The sequence below is a fragment of the Miniopterus natalensis genome, chromosome 7, assembly GCF_054644295.1.
Source record: "Miniopterus natalensis isolate mMinNat1 chromosome 7, mMinNat1.hap1, whole genome shotgun sequence".
Lineage (NCBI taxonomy): Eukaryota > Metazoa > Chordata > Mammalia > Chiroptera > Miniopteridae > Miniopterus > Miniopterus natalensis.
The window spans coordinates 9,852,090-9,868,570 of record NC_142087.1 but is presented as its reverse complement, the minus strand read 5'-3'; the positions used below and the strand labels follow the sequence as shown (position 1 = coordinate 9,868,570).

Sequence of the window (16,481 nt, the reverse complement as noted above, 5' to 3'; positions counted from 1 at the left end):
TTTCTTGCCAGGCTATCCTAGAACCAGAGCTGTCCTCGAGGCTCAGGATGACTCCATAGACATGAGTCCTGGGGCTTCTCAGGGCATCCGGTCTACCCCACTTGCACAAGACGGGTGGAGGTAAGAGAGAGTTGAAGAACTCGCTAAAGGAAAGAAATGGAGAATGAGGCTCAGAGGGAATGGACGTGGTCTGGGATTGTCTCCCTGTCTAGATGGCACTTCTAGCTCTGGCCAGTACCAACCACTGGCGTGAGACTTACAAAATTTCAAGGTAGACATTTCTGGCTAACAGGACCCACACAGGGCCTGGTCTGGACTTGGGGCACCCTACTAAGATGTCATTGTTGGCTTTGGAGGGGCACTTAGAACATATCCAGGAATACCAATCCAAAGTGTAGTACTCCTTAAGGCACACGGTCCGGGCAGGGGACGACTTACCTAGGTCTAATGACAGTACTACCACTAGCCACTGCATATTATTCACTAAGATTTAACAGTAGCAGCAAGAAAGTGGGTTCGGCACGGAGCCAATGAACATTCCATTCATCCATTCATCCATTCATCCACCCAACTATCAAATAAATCTTCACTGAGCACCTACACTGTGCCAGTATTGTGTTAGGTTCAGGAGCAATAGAAGTGGGTCTTCCCAATTATTATCTACCCCAGGCTAGCTCTGCACAATAAAAAAAGGGGTGGGGGAGAAAAAAGAAAATTAGATACAGATGACATACCTCTCATACAGCTGTTCAGTTAACAACTTTTCTCAATTATGGCTGTTGAAAGTCCAGTTACTATGATTATACACAATTTACCCCAAAACTTAGTGGCTTCAAACAATGACAATATTTATTTTGCCCATGGGTCTGCTATTTGGGCTGGCCTCAACAGGTTTAGCTTGTCTCTGTTCTGCTCAGTGTCATGTGGGGTGGCTTGAAGCCTGGGGACTGGAATAATCTGAAGCCTTCCTCACTCACGTCTGGCCATTGATATTATCAGCTGAGACCTTAGCTCAGGCTGTCAGCTGGCACAGCTCCACATGGTCTCTTCATGTGTCCTGGGCTTCCTCCCAGCTGGTGGCTGGGTTCCAAGGGTGAGCATTGCAAAAGGGGTAAGCCAGGTGGAAGCCATATCCTCTTTATGGCCTAGACCTGGAAGTCACATAGCACTACTCCTTTCCTATTGGCCACAATAGTCACAGTCCCCAACCAGACTCAAGGGGAGGGAACATGGGTTCCAACTTTCAGTGGGAATAGTGTTGGTTACATTGTTTTATTTTATTTTAAAATTTATTTTAGAGAGAAAGGAAGGGAGAGGGAGAGAGAGAGAAAGAAACATCGATGTGAGAGAGAGAAACGTCGATCAGTTGCCTCTGATAGGTGCCCTAACCCCTGACCGGGAATGGAACCCGTGACCCTTTGGTGCATAGGACAATACTGCAACCAACTGAGCCACATCACCCAGGACGAGTGTTGGTTACATTGTAAGAACTGTGCGATGGGTTATACAGATTGGTGTGACCAACTCTGGGGGGAAAAATCTGCCACAAAGGATTAATACAACTGCTTCATTTTTTCCTTTTTTGAGAGCAATGCCTTTTAATACATAGTAAAAGTAAACAATATAAAATGATATTTTGACATTACAGTTTCAGATGAAGACACTCCCTCAATTTATTCTGTTTCTAGTTATAAATTACCATGTGGAACAAATCTGAATTGTGTACTGTGTTTGGAGAATCCATAATGTTTTACTCTGTACAGCATTTCACATCTCTTCAGTCTGCTGTGTATGAACTTTTTACCCACGTTTCAAAGTGTTCTGATGTTTAGTCTTTAGTTTTCCCTCAAGGTGTTTGTGCATGTGTGTATGTGTATGCGTGTAACTTTATTTTTATGTTGGTTTAAGTGAAGCTATAATACTTTTAAAAAAATTGGTAAAGAAAAAGGTGCAGGAATATAAATAACATAGCCTTTAAAGCATGACTAGCTTGCATCTTTCCGCCACCAACCCCCACCTAATATTAAATCTTGTCTTCCTGACCAGTACAAATAAGTCCTTAGAGCTTATATTTTATGAAAAAGCCCTATTCTTAACTTAAAATTATTTATTGCTTATATAATTTTTTGTTTGCATTGTTCCATTGATATATTTTTCTGTTAAAAATATTTAGGTGTCTTGGGTTGGAATTGAACACATTTTTTCCCATTAAAATGAGTGGAAATAGATTTATATATATTTTCACTTAACAGCTTTTCACTTAGAGGCAGAATTTTCAGGAATGAATTAAATCACCAGGTGTGAGATAGATGTATTTTCATCATCTCCCCAAGAGCTTTTAGATAACTTCCCAGTCCTCTGTGTCTGTCACTTTTTCATTTTCCATCACCTGTTGCTCTTCCAATTTGTCAACCTCATCATCAGTCCCTTTCTTGTCTGATATATTACAGATGTGTTAGTATGGGAAGACTAAGGGAAAGGCCCTGAGGATGAAAATCTGCCTCTGTAAACAGAGGGCAGGAAAAGACTGAATAAAGAAGCTGGCTACTTCAGTCTGGTAACTAAGAGTTCATTAAGGGAAACTTACATATGAGACACATCTTGGGTGGCTGCAGAAAAAATGGATCCCTGAGCTGCTTGGCAGGCACAAAGAATTATAAAAGGCAAGGTGGGATAGTCACTGGCTACTAATATGTGAATGCTATAGGTATGAGAAATTACAAGCTTGACCAGGACAACGACTTGCTCCAGGAACCAGCATATCATGGGAGGCAGGGGAGGGGTACTGGTTTATGTAAGAATGAACATCTACTACAATCAGACTGTCTCCAAGGGGGGGTTGAGGGAAGCAATCTCCCCTTTTGGCTGCGGGTCAGGCAGCAGTCATGTCTTGGAACACTTACTGTGTTAGGAATGCATTGAGTTGAAAGTAACAGAAAACTTCTGTCTAAAGTTCCCCCCTACTCCTCCTCCCCCAAACAGGAATGCAATCCAGGGTTTGTGCAGCCACTTGAGTATATCTTAAAGAACCAGGCTTCTTCTTTCTGTTCCACCTCTCAGCATAGACCTCCTCATGGTCTCAAGACGGCTGCTACACCTCCAGGTGCCCTGCCCCAGTTCCAAGCATAGAGTAGGGGAAAGGTGAAGGTCACATACATCTCCAAAACTTCTTTTCATTCTGGATGGGAAGTTCTTCCTCAGGACTTCTGCCTACATCTCATTGGCCAAATATTGTCTCATCGCCACCCTTAGCTTCAAGGGAGTTTGGGAATTGTGTGCTTGCTTTCCAGCCTCTGTAGTTTAGAAAGGCAAGAGAAAAGGGGTTAGAAATGATACTGAGCGTGCTTCTTAAGATAGCTGTGATAGGGTGTTTAATTGAAATGCATTGCTTTGATCCACACAATGTTCTAGATACAGCCCTGCTCCTGCCCTGACACCTTCTTCTTGTTCTTCCTCCTCTGACTCCTGAAGTCTTGAGGAAACAGACTTTTCTTCCGTCCTTCTTAGGAGGATACCAGTTCCCTTGCCCCTCCTTCCCCTGGTCTCTTCTAACTGAAGGTCAGGAGGAGTCGGTACCCTTTCCGCTTCCTTCTGCTCTTTTCAGACACCTGTGCCTTGAGCGCCACTCGACACCCTGGTCCCTCTTCCCTGGGCAGCGAGGGCGGCCTCAAGCCCAGGTCCTCCCTCGTCTTCTCTCAGCTCAAGTTGCCTCCGTTACGCTTCCAAGCCCTGGAGCTGTACTTCTCTAATGGTATTTACTATTTTTCTTCGTTGAAGCTGAAACCAAATTATTGAAAGTGGTATTGCTGACAAAACGTGTGGTGCATGGTTAGGTGCTCAACCGGGTATCTCCTACTATTATGATTAACGATGTCTTACCGCCTATGTCAGGCCTAATGAGAGGCTCTGAATCCACGTCTCTGATTCACCTTCGTAGCCCACACCTGGCCTGGAAGAGCACTGCTCATAATTAACACCACACTGGCGGGGAAAGGGCAACATTTCAAAGGAAGGGCGCTGCAATAGGATGTGAGGAATTTCAGAGCGTGGGTGGGAGTCAGAATCTTGCAGAGAAGACCCTAACTCGGTCCGCACCTAAAAACAGGCGAAGTCCGGTGACTCACAGGGACGCAGGCTGCGCGCCAGCCCGAGGTACGACCGAGAGGTCTGCGCATTCACCGCCTCTCTCCTCCCTTCCCCTCGACCCGGAAACGGGGGAGGGAGTGTACCCGCGCGGCGAGCTGGGATAGCTGCGCACGCGCAGCTTCCGGCTCCGTGTCTCGGGAATTATTTGACGACGCCGCTTAGGATTCACGGAAGTCTCTGATCAGGCGCGCCGCGCACGCGCAGTGGCCACTGGGCTCGAGGAGTTATTTGACGCTGCCGCCTCTGGCAGTCGGAAGTTGCCTGAGCGGAGCCCAGCCGGCCGGCCCCACCGGCCTTCCTCGTCCCCAGGCGCCCTCGGAGAGTCGCTGACCGGTGGACGTACCGACCGCCTGAGGACAGTCGGCTGGGGCAGCGAAAACGCCGGCCCTATGGCGCAGGTGGCGTGAGGCGGAAGGCCGAGTGCGGCCGGCGGTGGCGGCGCCCGCCCCAGCGATGCGGGCCCCGCCCGTCGCCTCAGGTAACCGGGCGGCCCTCCCCTCTCCTCCCCTCCGGGCGATCCCGGGACAGCCCAGTCTGTTTCTTGGCCCCGGCTGTTTCATAGGGCCCGGCCTTCGGAAGCACATCTCGCATTTTTTCTGGGGACCCACGGGGTCCGAGGGAACTTGGCCCTGGAATCCGCGGCGTCCGACGGGTGTGTTCAAACCCGCTCTAGTCCTTGGGAGCTGCCCTGGCCGGGCGAAGCTCTCTCCTGGCAGCCTGGGGGAGGGGGCGGGTCTGGAGCGGAGCTGGACAACTCCGGCGAAGAATTTGGTCCAGCAGAAAGGTTGGTCGAGTTGCTTCCTGTGGGGACGATGCTGCCTATTGCACAGTGACACGGAGAAGAGGAAGAGTTAATACTGAGAGTAAACAGCTAACCCTTGTTAAGCGCTTACTGTACGCCGGGCATCGTACCGGGCCATTATGCTCACTACATCTAACTTAACAATAACCCTGTAATGTAGAATTATGATCCCCATTTTACTGAGGAGGCAACTGAGGCCCTGAAGGGTTAGGTGACTTACTTGTCCAAGGTCACTTAGCTGGTCATTTGAACCCAAGCAGTCTGACTCTAGATTCAAGTTCTCAAAATTAGGTCAGTGTCTCCAACTTTGCTGCAGGTTAAAATCACCTGGGGGAGCTTTTCAAGATTCCTGATGCCCAGGTAGCACACCCAGAGCAATCAAATCAGAATTTGGGGTGGCAGTGGTGGTGAAGCCAGACATCAGTTTTTTTTGTTGTTTTTTTTTTAAAGGATTCCCAAATAGTTTCACTGTGCAGCAAAGTTTGGGAACTGCTAGGTAATTGTGCATCTCGAAAGATGTTTCTGTGTTTCTCTGCTTAAGTGTGTAGGAGAATCATCTGGGAATTGGTTAAAAGTGCAGTTCCACCCTCAGAAGTCTTTTTATTAGATCCACTGACGACTACTCCGTGTTTAAAGTCTGTTGGGAATGGGAAGTAACTTTCTCTGGAAGATTTCTGAGTTAGCTGGACCTTTTAAAGTGTGTACATGTCATGCAAAACTGTTAATTTGCAATTTTCCAGAATATACAGTACTCATAGTGTCTCTAACCTCCGGGTCCTCTTCGAATATGCTGTTCCTCTGCCCTGTCTTCCACGGTTCCTCCCCATTCCACCCGAATGCATGGCTTCTGCTCGCGCTCATACGCATGCATACATCCTTTCCTCCCTGTCTCTGGCTGCGTGCCCAGCATTCCCAACATCCAGGATGCCTCTGTCTGTGACCCCCTAGCCACCTTGGGTCTTTGCTGTCTCATACTCTTTCCTTAGTGTACTCATAGTGGAATTTACCAGTTATTTTTTGAGTTGTGTTTCTGTCCCTTCTAGATTATGAGCAGCTTGAACCATGTGCTCTCCGTCTCTGTATTCTTCCCAGTACTTTGACATACAGACTCACAAAGGTTTTCACTCAATGGAATGTTTGAGTCCCTTTTACGTTCTAGACTTCATGCTGCAAATAGTTGCTTCTCTATTTCCATTTTTGCAAAAGGTATTTGATAGTTCTTAACCTATATAGTTTTGTTCTTTTTGCTTGGAAATACTCTAGTTAGGTTCATTAATTTATCCATCTAGCAGTTGAATAAACACATTGAGTTCTTACCACTGGCAAGGCACTATGTAGGACCAACTCCGTGCAATCAACATTGGTTGATTTTGTTTTTTGTTTGTTTTGTTTTGTTTTAGAGAGGAGGAGAAAGGAGGGAGGGAGAGAAACATTGATCCACTGTTCCACACATTTATGCATTTATTGGTTGACTTTTGTATGTGCCCTGACTGGGGATCAAACCTGCAACCTTGGTGCACTGGGATGATGCGCCAACCAACTGAGCCATCTGGCCAGGGCAACAGTGGTTGATTTTTAATACCCGACTTTATCACAATCAGATACAATAATTTCTTTAGTGGAAACCTTTTTATTGCCCTTATGCCTTTGCATATGTTCCCCACCTCATTGTCCAAAGTAGTGTTTAGTTGTCATCCATTAAATATTATTGCCTTGTTGGTACTTGGTAAATACTACATGGAATCACTCTTAGGAATAGTTCATCCTGTTCACCAGGAAAGAAGTACTTGATGAAGACTAAAACCTTGATGTCGGAGGAATTGACAAACAGTATGTATTTAATGCAAAATGCTTTAAGTGCTATTGCCCAGCATATTTATAAGTTTTAAAGGAAGGCAAGGCAATAATTCAGATTGTATTTGTTCTTGACTGGTCTTAGAACCATGTGAGGTTTATAAAAGTGTGTGTGTGTGTGTGTGTGTGTGTGTGTGTGTGTGTGAAGGTCATTATGAAGAGGTTTTTAGACAAAGATTTTTTATAGCAGTTAAATATGGCAAAGTATGTGACAATAAAAAATACACATTTCATATAATGACATTCTTTGCAGCATAAGGATTGTTACAAAAAGATTGTTTTGGTTCAGTTTTTTGCTGCTTCTCAATTTTTAGGCTAAGGCTAATGTAGAAACTGATGGGACATTCACATTAAATTCAAATACTCAAGAAACCTGCCCTTGTTACCCTGGTCAGATATGGACAGAGTATCCAGTTCTGGCCTCAGCACATGGAAGAAACTCAGTCTTTAAGCCTGAGGTTTAAGTCTCTAGTTGATCTCCAAAGTAAAGGTGAGAATTTCACCTGCTCAGTTAAAGACCAAAAGTGACTCTAATCATGATAACCTGAGACCTAGAAATGGAGACTGTTTAATTTGAGATTCCTGTCAGTATTAGCAGATGTATTCCCTGGCATGTGTAAAGACTTTTTAGATAGAATACATGATTTCCTTTAGTGTAAGATGATTAAAGTTATAGAATTAAGGTACATGGAGTTTAATTCTAAGTTTTTATAGGTGAAGAAAGTAGGTAACTTGCCCAAGACTTAAGTGGTTGGCATCTAGCACATCTAGCACTAGAAAGCAGGCCACTGGGTACAGCAGTGTCCCCTTGCAGTCCATTCCTGCCATGTGAGAGGATGTCTTAGTTATATGTGTGTTGGGGATGGGGAAATGTACAGAGTAGTCTGCTGTGTTTGAGATACTCAGATGTAAAGAAGTGCTTGATGTATGCCACGCGTATTTTGCTACATACACTGGGATACCAAGGTAAATGAGACACAGCCCCTGTCCTCAATGAGTCTATAGTCAAAGTATAGTATGAAAGTAAAAGTGTATCTGTGAGCTCTTTCCACAGTGATGGAATTCTTCTGTATTTGCGCTGTCCAGTATGGTAGCCACTAGCCACATGTGACTATTGAGAACTTGGAATGTCACTAATTTAAGGAACTGAATTTCTAATTTAATTTAAATTTAAGTAGTTATATGTGGATATAGCTACTGTATTGGACAGCAGGTCTGAGGCATAGAAGATGAGAACTGTGGTGGTGCTGTTGAAGGGAAGGCAGAGTTTCATACTTTTTTTTGGATAGACTAGCAAAAACTGCCTGTTTCCACAATAGGGAGGAATGTAGGCAGAACCTGTCTTTCTTTCTTGTAATTCAGATGTTTGATAGGATTCCTAATAGTTAGACTCTGGTGTATAGATAAATACATTCCTTTTTAGCTAAACTTGATTGATACTTGCCTTGTAGGGTCAATAGGACTACAACAGAAATATCAACTATGACCCTAGCCGATTTGGCTCAGTGGTTAGAGTGTTGGCCTGTGGACTGAAGGGTCCCCAGTTCGATTGCGGCCAAGGGCATGTGGCCTACCTCTGTTGTAGGCTCAATCCCTGGCCCTGTCGGGGAGTGTGCAGGAGGCAACCAATCAATGTATCTCTCTCACATTGGTGTCCCCCCTCCCCTTTCTGAAAAGCAATGGAAAAAATATCCTCGGGTAAGGATTAAAAAAAGGAAATATGAACTGTGGTCCTTTTGCCTTTGTTAATCATAAAGTTATATGAATGACCTTGAGTGTACTTGTGTACCTTAAAATCCAGCAAGGTTTGTTTATTTACTCAGTATTTTGATACTCTGTACCCCATATTTCTAAGAGTAACAAGGCATGCCTGATAATATGTACCTTGTATTTGTATATCTCAAAGTATGTTGACTTATTTTTTTAAATGTTTTTTTTTTTAATTGATTTTAGAGAAAGAGGGAAAGGGAGAGAGAGAGAGAAAAAAATTTGACATGAGAGAGAAACATTGATCAGTTCCCTCCTGCACGTACTCTGACTGGAGATTGAACCCACAACCCACGTATGTGCCCTGACCAGAAATCCAACTGGTGACCTTTCGGTGCACCAACAGAGCCACACTGTCCAGGGTGACTTACGTTGTTTTATTTGTTCCTTCTCCCAAGTCACTTTAGCTAGGACTGCAGTATTCTCTCTGTTTTACAGATGAGAAAACTGACAAAGAAATACCAAGTGACTTGTCCAGGGTCATGTGGTGAGGTATGGAGTCAGAAAAGAGCATTGCACTTCGAGCCATTTCTTGTCCAAGCTCTACTGTTACTTGATGTGACCTGAGCAAGTTATAACCTTACTTTGTTTCCTCACCTGGTAGCCAGTGACATCTGTCTTACTTAACTTTCTAGGCTTGTTATTGGAATAAAATGAAGTAACGTGAAAACTGTTTGAAAGTGATCAATTATACAAAGCTACATTGTTATTAAGATCTTTAGTAGTTTTTCTGTTGTATGTTGTTGCCTTCATCCCTTATCACATCAGTTATCATGTTGAATACTACTGTACTATTGTCCTGTTTTTATCTACAGGACATAATGGTACCTACATCCTAAGACAATACCTGACATATAGCAGGTGTTTAAGAAGTGTTTAATGAAATAGTTGATGTCTAGATTTACTTTAAAAAGTTTTAAAAAATTGTTCTCTGTAATTAGACTTGAAGCTCCTTCGGAAGAGGGATGATATTTCTTCATTGTTACATTCCCTGTGCCTGGTGTATAGAAGGCATGTAATAAATATTGGTTGAGTCAATTGATGTAATTAATGTCAAGCTGTGGTCTTAGTGTGTCTACCACTGTATTGATCATTTTGGTAATTTGTTAGTTAGGCCAAACCTTTATGTTATTCTGCAGCAGTACCTACAAACCATAAGCTGTTACCCAGCACACAGTCACTTGATAATAGAACCCTTCAGAGAGATTACCTAGAAAATGGGTGCATGTAGAACTGGGAAGGAAATTAAGTGATCTGCAGGGGAACACGGTCACCTTCCCATTCCTCCTGTCCTATTCTGGAGCATTGAAGGTAGAGAGACTTCTCTGCTAGCAGCTCAGGTGGTTTAGCTGACAGCCTTATCTGGGGAGGAGACTCATAGGATCCTTAACATAGCAGTCAGACCACTTAATCACCTGACTTCAGTTATGTTTTCATATCACTGCAGTATCCAACCCTCTCCATCATTGTCTTCATCCTTCCTGCCCTCCCCCTGCTCAGAATATTAGTCACTCTGGAGTTTTCTTTCTTTGTGTCCTTCAGCCTGTCTTGGATACTTCCATCAAATTTCTTTAATAAGAATTCAGTTCCTGTGGTATAATTTCTATGATAAAGTTTAACTTTCATTGTCTGCTCCTAGTTTTTACTAAATTAATTACAAGTCTAGTATCTACCTTCTACATATAGCTTTCTTTTCTGCCACTCTGGTTTTTAGTTTCTGGTGCTGTTTTTTGCTGCTTGAAGCAGGCATCCTTCCTCTTATATGTTTTTCTTTTTTCTTCTACCTGCCTCTTCTTACTCTCACTCTTATCCTCTCAATTTTCTTATCTCTGTTAAAATTGTAATCTTCCTTCAGTAGCCAATTCATATGCCTCTTAAGCTATAGTCTTCCCTGATCTTACCTTGTTTCCACCTCAGCCAGCCTGTCAGTCAAATGTAATCTTTTGTCCTTTGAATTTCCACAATATCTTGCCTATAGCATTTTTTAAAAAGTGGCATTTAGCACTTCAACCTTCTAACTTATATTACAATTATTTATGTCTTATCTCATTAATTAAACTATAAACTCATTTGAAACAGGAACCAAGTCCTACTAACCTCCTTCCTGGTCTTAATAACTGCATTGTATATAGTAGATGGTTATAATAGCTATTTATCAGATCAACTTCGTGGTTCTTACCAGTGTTCATATGTATAGTCAGGATGCTGATATGTACTTCTCAATTCTATGACATGATGATCTATTAATAAAAACTTACTACATCAAATTGTACCAGTTCCACCACTCAGAACTACTTGCATTTCTCTGTGATCCTTCTAATCATTAGTCATGTATATATGTTTATCTAGTTTTAATTATATGTTTTATCCCCTCGTGTGATAGCTACCATTTATTGATTGCTTACTGCAGACTATGACATGTTTAAAACATCTCATTACATACATTGATTTTCTGATCACCATAACAACATGGAAGTAGGCTATTATCCTACAATTATCCCCATTTTACAGATGAGGATGCTCAGACACAGACTTAGAATAACATTTACAAGGTTTCCCACCTTGCAGGTGGGAGAGCTGGGATTTGGATCTAAGAAGGCTAGTTCCAGAGTCCTGGCTCTTAACCAGACCTCTTGCATGTTTTCATGCTTCTCATCTCTGTGTTTAATGGCTAGATACAGTTTTTATGAGCTAATTATGAAGTTATTCCATTTTTGATGGACAGTTAGTTATACCAACTTCATCATCTTATGTATAATACTACAGTGAATGTCTTGTGTATTTTTCTGTTGAGTTGTTTTATATGGAAAAATTAAGTGGTATTACTGGGTCAAGGCACCTGATGTTACTATATCTCCTGCTTTGTATTGGCAAGACATTCATGCTATCCTTGGGTGAGTGGTTAGAAAAATGGCATGAGCCTGAGATGCCTTACACATGTGCCAATTTATTGACAGGATAGAGGTACAAATCCCATGGCAAGTGGACTGGGAAGTCAAGGTCCAACATATTTCTGCCATGGTGCTATCCTTAGAAGTTGCTGTGGATATGAACATCCTTGCCCAGGATGACCTAGGTTGTGCAGCAGTTCTGGTTCCTGAAAGTAATGATGTTCTCTGAGATCTCTGGATTTGTTGCTTTGGACATTTATGGAATAACTTCATAATTGTGTGTTTAAGTGTAGGCTGGCCACTGACAAAACATTGTGTGTGGGCCTAAGAGAACTTCACTTACCAAATCTGTCACACTACAGTCTGCCCTTATTTTTTTCCCCCCTGAACATCAACAAAAATAAAGTTATAGGCTCTCCCTAGTTGGGTGATAAGCCCAGACCCTGGAGCAGAGGTGGGTTGGAGTGACTTCCAGGGTAGCAATAGTTCATCCATAGTGTATTCCACAAGAATTGTGCTAATTCAGTTACCGAAACTAGCATATGCCTTTATTTTTTATCGGAAGTATGAATTGACCTACAGACGAGTTCTTTTTAGCCCACATTGTGTGTGTTTTTTAACTTGAATTATTTGCCAACATTTAAAGAGTAAGAGACTTCACAGAAATGTCCACGTTTTCTGTGTCTCTTGAAAAGTTGGATTATCTGCCAACACATTCCTTCAAGGCAATAGTTGGCTGGGGCTGAATAGTGGCTGTGCCTTTTAAAGAGAGGCTATATTCTCTAGTTTGCCACAGTGCCCACCCTACCCAATTACACGTTTGGTTCCTAGATGATGGGGGGAGGGGTGTCAACCTCAGATCTAATGTTTAGTAATGACCACTTTATTGTCCTGAAATCAACAGATAATATATAACCTACCAGTACATAGAAAATTTTTTTTAAAAGTCAATGAAAATCTTTAACAAAAAAAATTGCTATCCTTCCGATAAAATTGGTATTCAACAAAAATGCTCAGGTACTAGAGGACATAACGAAGTAGTTAGGTGCTTGTGTCTACTTAGAAGTTGAGAAGACAATAATATGGCACTTTTTCTTTATATTTGACATTTTGAAATAAGGGCTAAATAAGTATATATGTAGTTCTTGTTATTGTGTTCCTGACAGCAGTGTGTGTAGTATTAGCAGCTCTAATGCCATAAGCGGCATAGCCTTTGTTGATGTTACTTTTCTGAAATGGTTAACAATTCTTGGTATGGTAAGGCTCTGAACATAATAAAGTTCAGTCTCTTTTAAGTTTATATGATTGATAACTTGCATTACTGGAAAATTCTGGATATAAAAAAACACAAAATATTTTGTGTATAAACTGGAATTAGATTTTAGGCTTAGATAAGAACAGAATGATTTTCTGACAGACAGTTGAAAGTCATGTGAAATGTAGTGTAAATAAATGTTCATTGTACAGGGCTATCTCCTGCATTGCAGGATGTCTAGATTTCCTGACTCTGCCCATACACACCAATAGCACGTCCCAATCATTTGTGTTAACCAAAAGTGACCTTACAGTTTCCCAAAATGCCCCCTGGGGGCAGTTCTTTTTCTATTGAAAACGATTGCCTAAGCTGTTGAATGAATGGGTCTTGTTAGCCTTACACTCCTAATCAGAGTTGAGTTTTTATCACTTGTTTTGCTAGTTTAATAGCTACAAAATTGCTTTACTTTGTGTTTCTTTGATTTTCTTGTTTGTTACCAATGTTTATTCTCTCTTCATTGCTTTATTTAATTTGCTTGTAATTCCCATGCACATCTTTGTCTTAATATTTTTTGTCTTATATGAATATTTTGTTAAAATTTAGCATCTAGGTTTTCTGTTCATACATTTTAATATTTTAGTTCAACTTTTTAATTGTATCCTTACTCTACCTTTCTACTTTACAATTTTCTTGAAAGCATTTATTTCATTTTCTTATGTTTAATCATTTAAACATTAATGTATTTAAAGAATTTAAATTTCTTACATTTAAAAACTTTAAGAAACTTTAAAGAAGAATTTAAAAGCTACTAAACTTGTTTTGATTGTTACTTCCTAGTGTTTTTTTAAAAAAATGATACTCTGTCTTCAGAATTGGGAAAGGTAATAGCTGTTTCTTAAAGGGCAGATTCCCAGGCCCCAGCCCAGATCTATAGAATTGAGGTTTCCAGGGTAAGGGCCTTGGAATATGCATTTTATACCAGAGCCTCTACATGGAGTTTGAGAACTAGCTTGTCTCTTCTTTTTCCTTAAAACATTTTTTTCTTCCAATAATGTGTTGTCTGGAATGGATGTTAAATATTCCTTAAATATTTGGAAATCAACTACTTTAAAAAAATTTTTTATAATAGCTTAAAGCAAATGCATATTTTTCAATTTATATTTGTTTATGGCATGCAGAATTTTGGACATACTTCAGTGGAATAAAGGGAAACACCTAACATACTCCTTTTTCCCAGGGATAAACCTTTACATTCTGGAACATTTATTCAGTATCCACTTTGTGCCAAAGACCACACGAAGATTCAGGAAATGAGGTTTTCACTCAAAAAAGGTTGATACACTTGTGAAGACATCTTTACACAGCTAATGAATAAGCTAATGTGAAGCTTGATGTGGACAGCTTCTTATAGGCACTCAGAGCTGGGGGGGGGGGGATGCTATGAGGAGTCACGAAAAGTTTTACCAAAGAGAGGACATTTGAACTGTGCCTTAAAGAATGAGTACTTCATAAGATGGCTCAAAGTGGGGAATGGCAGCTCACTCAGTGGGAGTAGTGGGAGTAGTAATATTGAGTATGAAAAGCTTGTTAGGTTTGAGGAATCACCAGTAATTCTTTGTGGCCATAACTTGTCGGGGGGTGGGAGGGGAGGAAAGTGGTAGTAGATGGGTCTGGGAAAGTAGACTAAGCAATTTCAATTAGAATTCTAGCAACTGTGGGGGTTTTTTTGTAATTGGGTAAGACCATCTTAAATTTTATATAGAAGAATAAATGCCTCAGGATAGCCAATAAAATTTTCAAAAATAATAGTGAATGTGGAGGGGTCTTCCTTTATAGATAATAAGAACTTTTCTGAAGCCACTGAATTTAAATCATTATGGCATTAGCATAGGAATAGTCAAATGGTTGAATAGAACAGAGTCATAAACAGATTGCTATATAAATGAGAATTTAATATGACAACTGATATTTCAGTTCACCGGAAAAAGATCTATTTTTAATAGATGATGCTGGCACAACTATCTAGAAGAAAATAAAATTGGACCTTTTCCACACCTCTTATAGAAGGAAATCTAGTAGACTACATATACACTTTAAGGTTATGTTTTCAAACTTTTACACCTTGACCCATATAGTAAGTGTATTTTACATTGTGACCCAGAATATGTGCATATGTAGAAAAAAATGAAGCAAGTTTCACAGAATGTTGCTTACCTTTACTATTATTATGTATCTGGTTTCATATAATTAAAAACTAAAATATTACCCATTACATTTATTTCATGACCCACAATTTGAAAAATGCTGATAAAGAGGATGGGAGGGAGAAACCACCTAAGTCAGACTCAAAACTAGAAGTTGTAAAGTAAAGGTAAATATTTGGCTAACAATGAAATTTCACTTCATACCTATCAAATTGACAAATCAGTCAGTCTGATTCCTGGTAGGAGGTTGGTGGTGAGAGGAGGAAAGGGCTCCCATCCATTTGTAATGTAAATGGAGTTGTTAGAGCTTTTTTGAGAAGCAATCTGATAACACATATTTACTTTAAAAATACGAGTATCCTTTGATCCATCAGTTTCCTGCATGGGAACTTGTTCCATAGAAATTAAAAGGCCATTGCTTAAGATATATGAACAAGTATGTTTATTGCATCAGTATTTTTCTGGTGACAAAAAAGGGGTTGGGGGGAATGCAGTAAATGTACCCATATTAGAAGACTGGTTAAATAAATTATTTTATGTCCATGGCAGGAATGTTACACAGCCATTAAAAAGAAGCTTATTAATTGAAAGGATATTCACGAGGTACTGTTGAATGGAAAAAAACAATATATAGAAAAATATGCAAACCCTAGTTACGCATATATATAAATTACTTTAGTAAGATTAAGTTAGGGTAGAGCAAATTATAGGAGGAAATGTTAGGTTATTAAGATAGGTTATCTGTCCAGGGAAGTGAATTATTTGGGTGAATGAAGCCAAACAAAAAATGAAAAGGTGAAAAACTGCCTGTATAGTGTGTGAGTATATATTTTATACTGTATGTATACTATGTGTGTGTGTGTGTGTGGGGGGGGTGTCTGTATAAATTTTTTAAAATGGTGAGGAAAAAAATGTGTGGTGTGGAATAAGGTATCATCTGATGGGGGGGGGGGGATGGTTCTCTAGCATATCAGAGCTTCCCTTTTTCCCCTTCCATAAAAAAAAATTTTTTTTAATTGATCTTTAGAGAGATAGGAAGGGGAGGAGAGAGAAACATCCATTGGCTGCCTCCGACACGGCCCCTCCCACTAGGGATAGTGCCCTAACTGGGAATCGAACAGGCGACCTCTTGGTGCATGGGACGACGCTCAACCAACTGAGCCACACTGGCCAGGGCTCTGCTTCCATTTTTGAGAGTGCTTATTTTAAGGTGTGGGGAGGGGCACCACGATATTTTGGGGGGAATTCCTTTTAAATTCTGAGGAAACTGAGGCAGTTTTAAAGTCACATCAATCCTTCTTCAGCTTATAGATACCTTGTTCAGTGCTGGCCCATCCCTCCTGCCTTCCCATTTCAGGGCCTCTTAGTCCAAAGGAGGAGGACATTAGACCTTATAGGGTCACTGAATGAGCCCAGAGTCCATTAGATTCCAAAAGAAGCTGAGATTGAATAAAACTGTGGGAAGGGAAGATAAGATGATGGGTTCCTCTGTATGTATGGAAAGAAGAAAGAAAGGTAGTTTGAGACCAGTTTGTAAATGACTTTGACTTTTATGTTAAGAA

General features: G+C 40.9%; 1 protein-coding gene across 3 annotated transcripts in view; it reads left to right on the top strand.

The window, feature by feature from the left end:
* The first annotated feature begins 4,427 nt into the window (after positions 1-4,427).
* The window catches only part of RALGAPB (Ral GTPase activating protein non-catalytic subunit beta), an 80,347-nt gene continuing 68,293 nt past the window's right edge, over positions 4,428-16,481 (top strand). For 2 of the 3 annotated variants that reach the window (XM_087818734.1, XM_087818733.1), the window contains exon 1: positions 4,430-4,624. The gene's annotated coding sequence lies outside the window, so the exon portion shown is untranslated. Of the gene's footprint in view, positions 4,625-16,481 lie in introns of all 3 variants that reach the window. The other variant, XR_015714798.1, reaches the window with a different exon arrangement.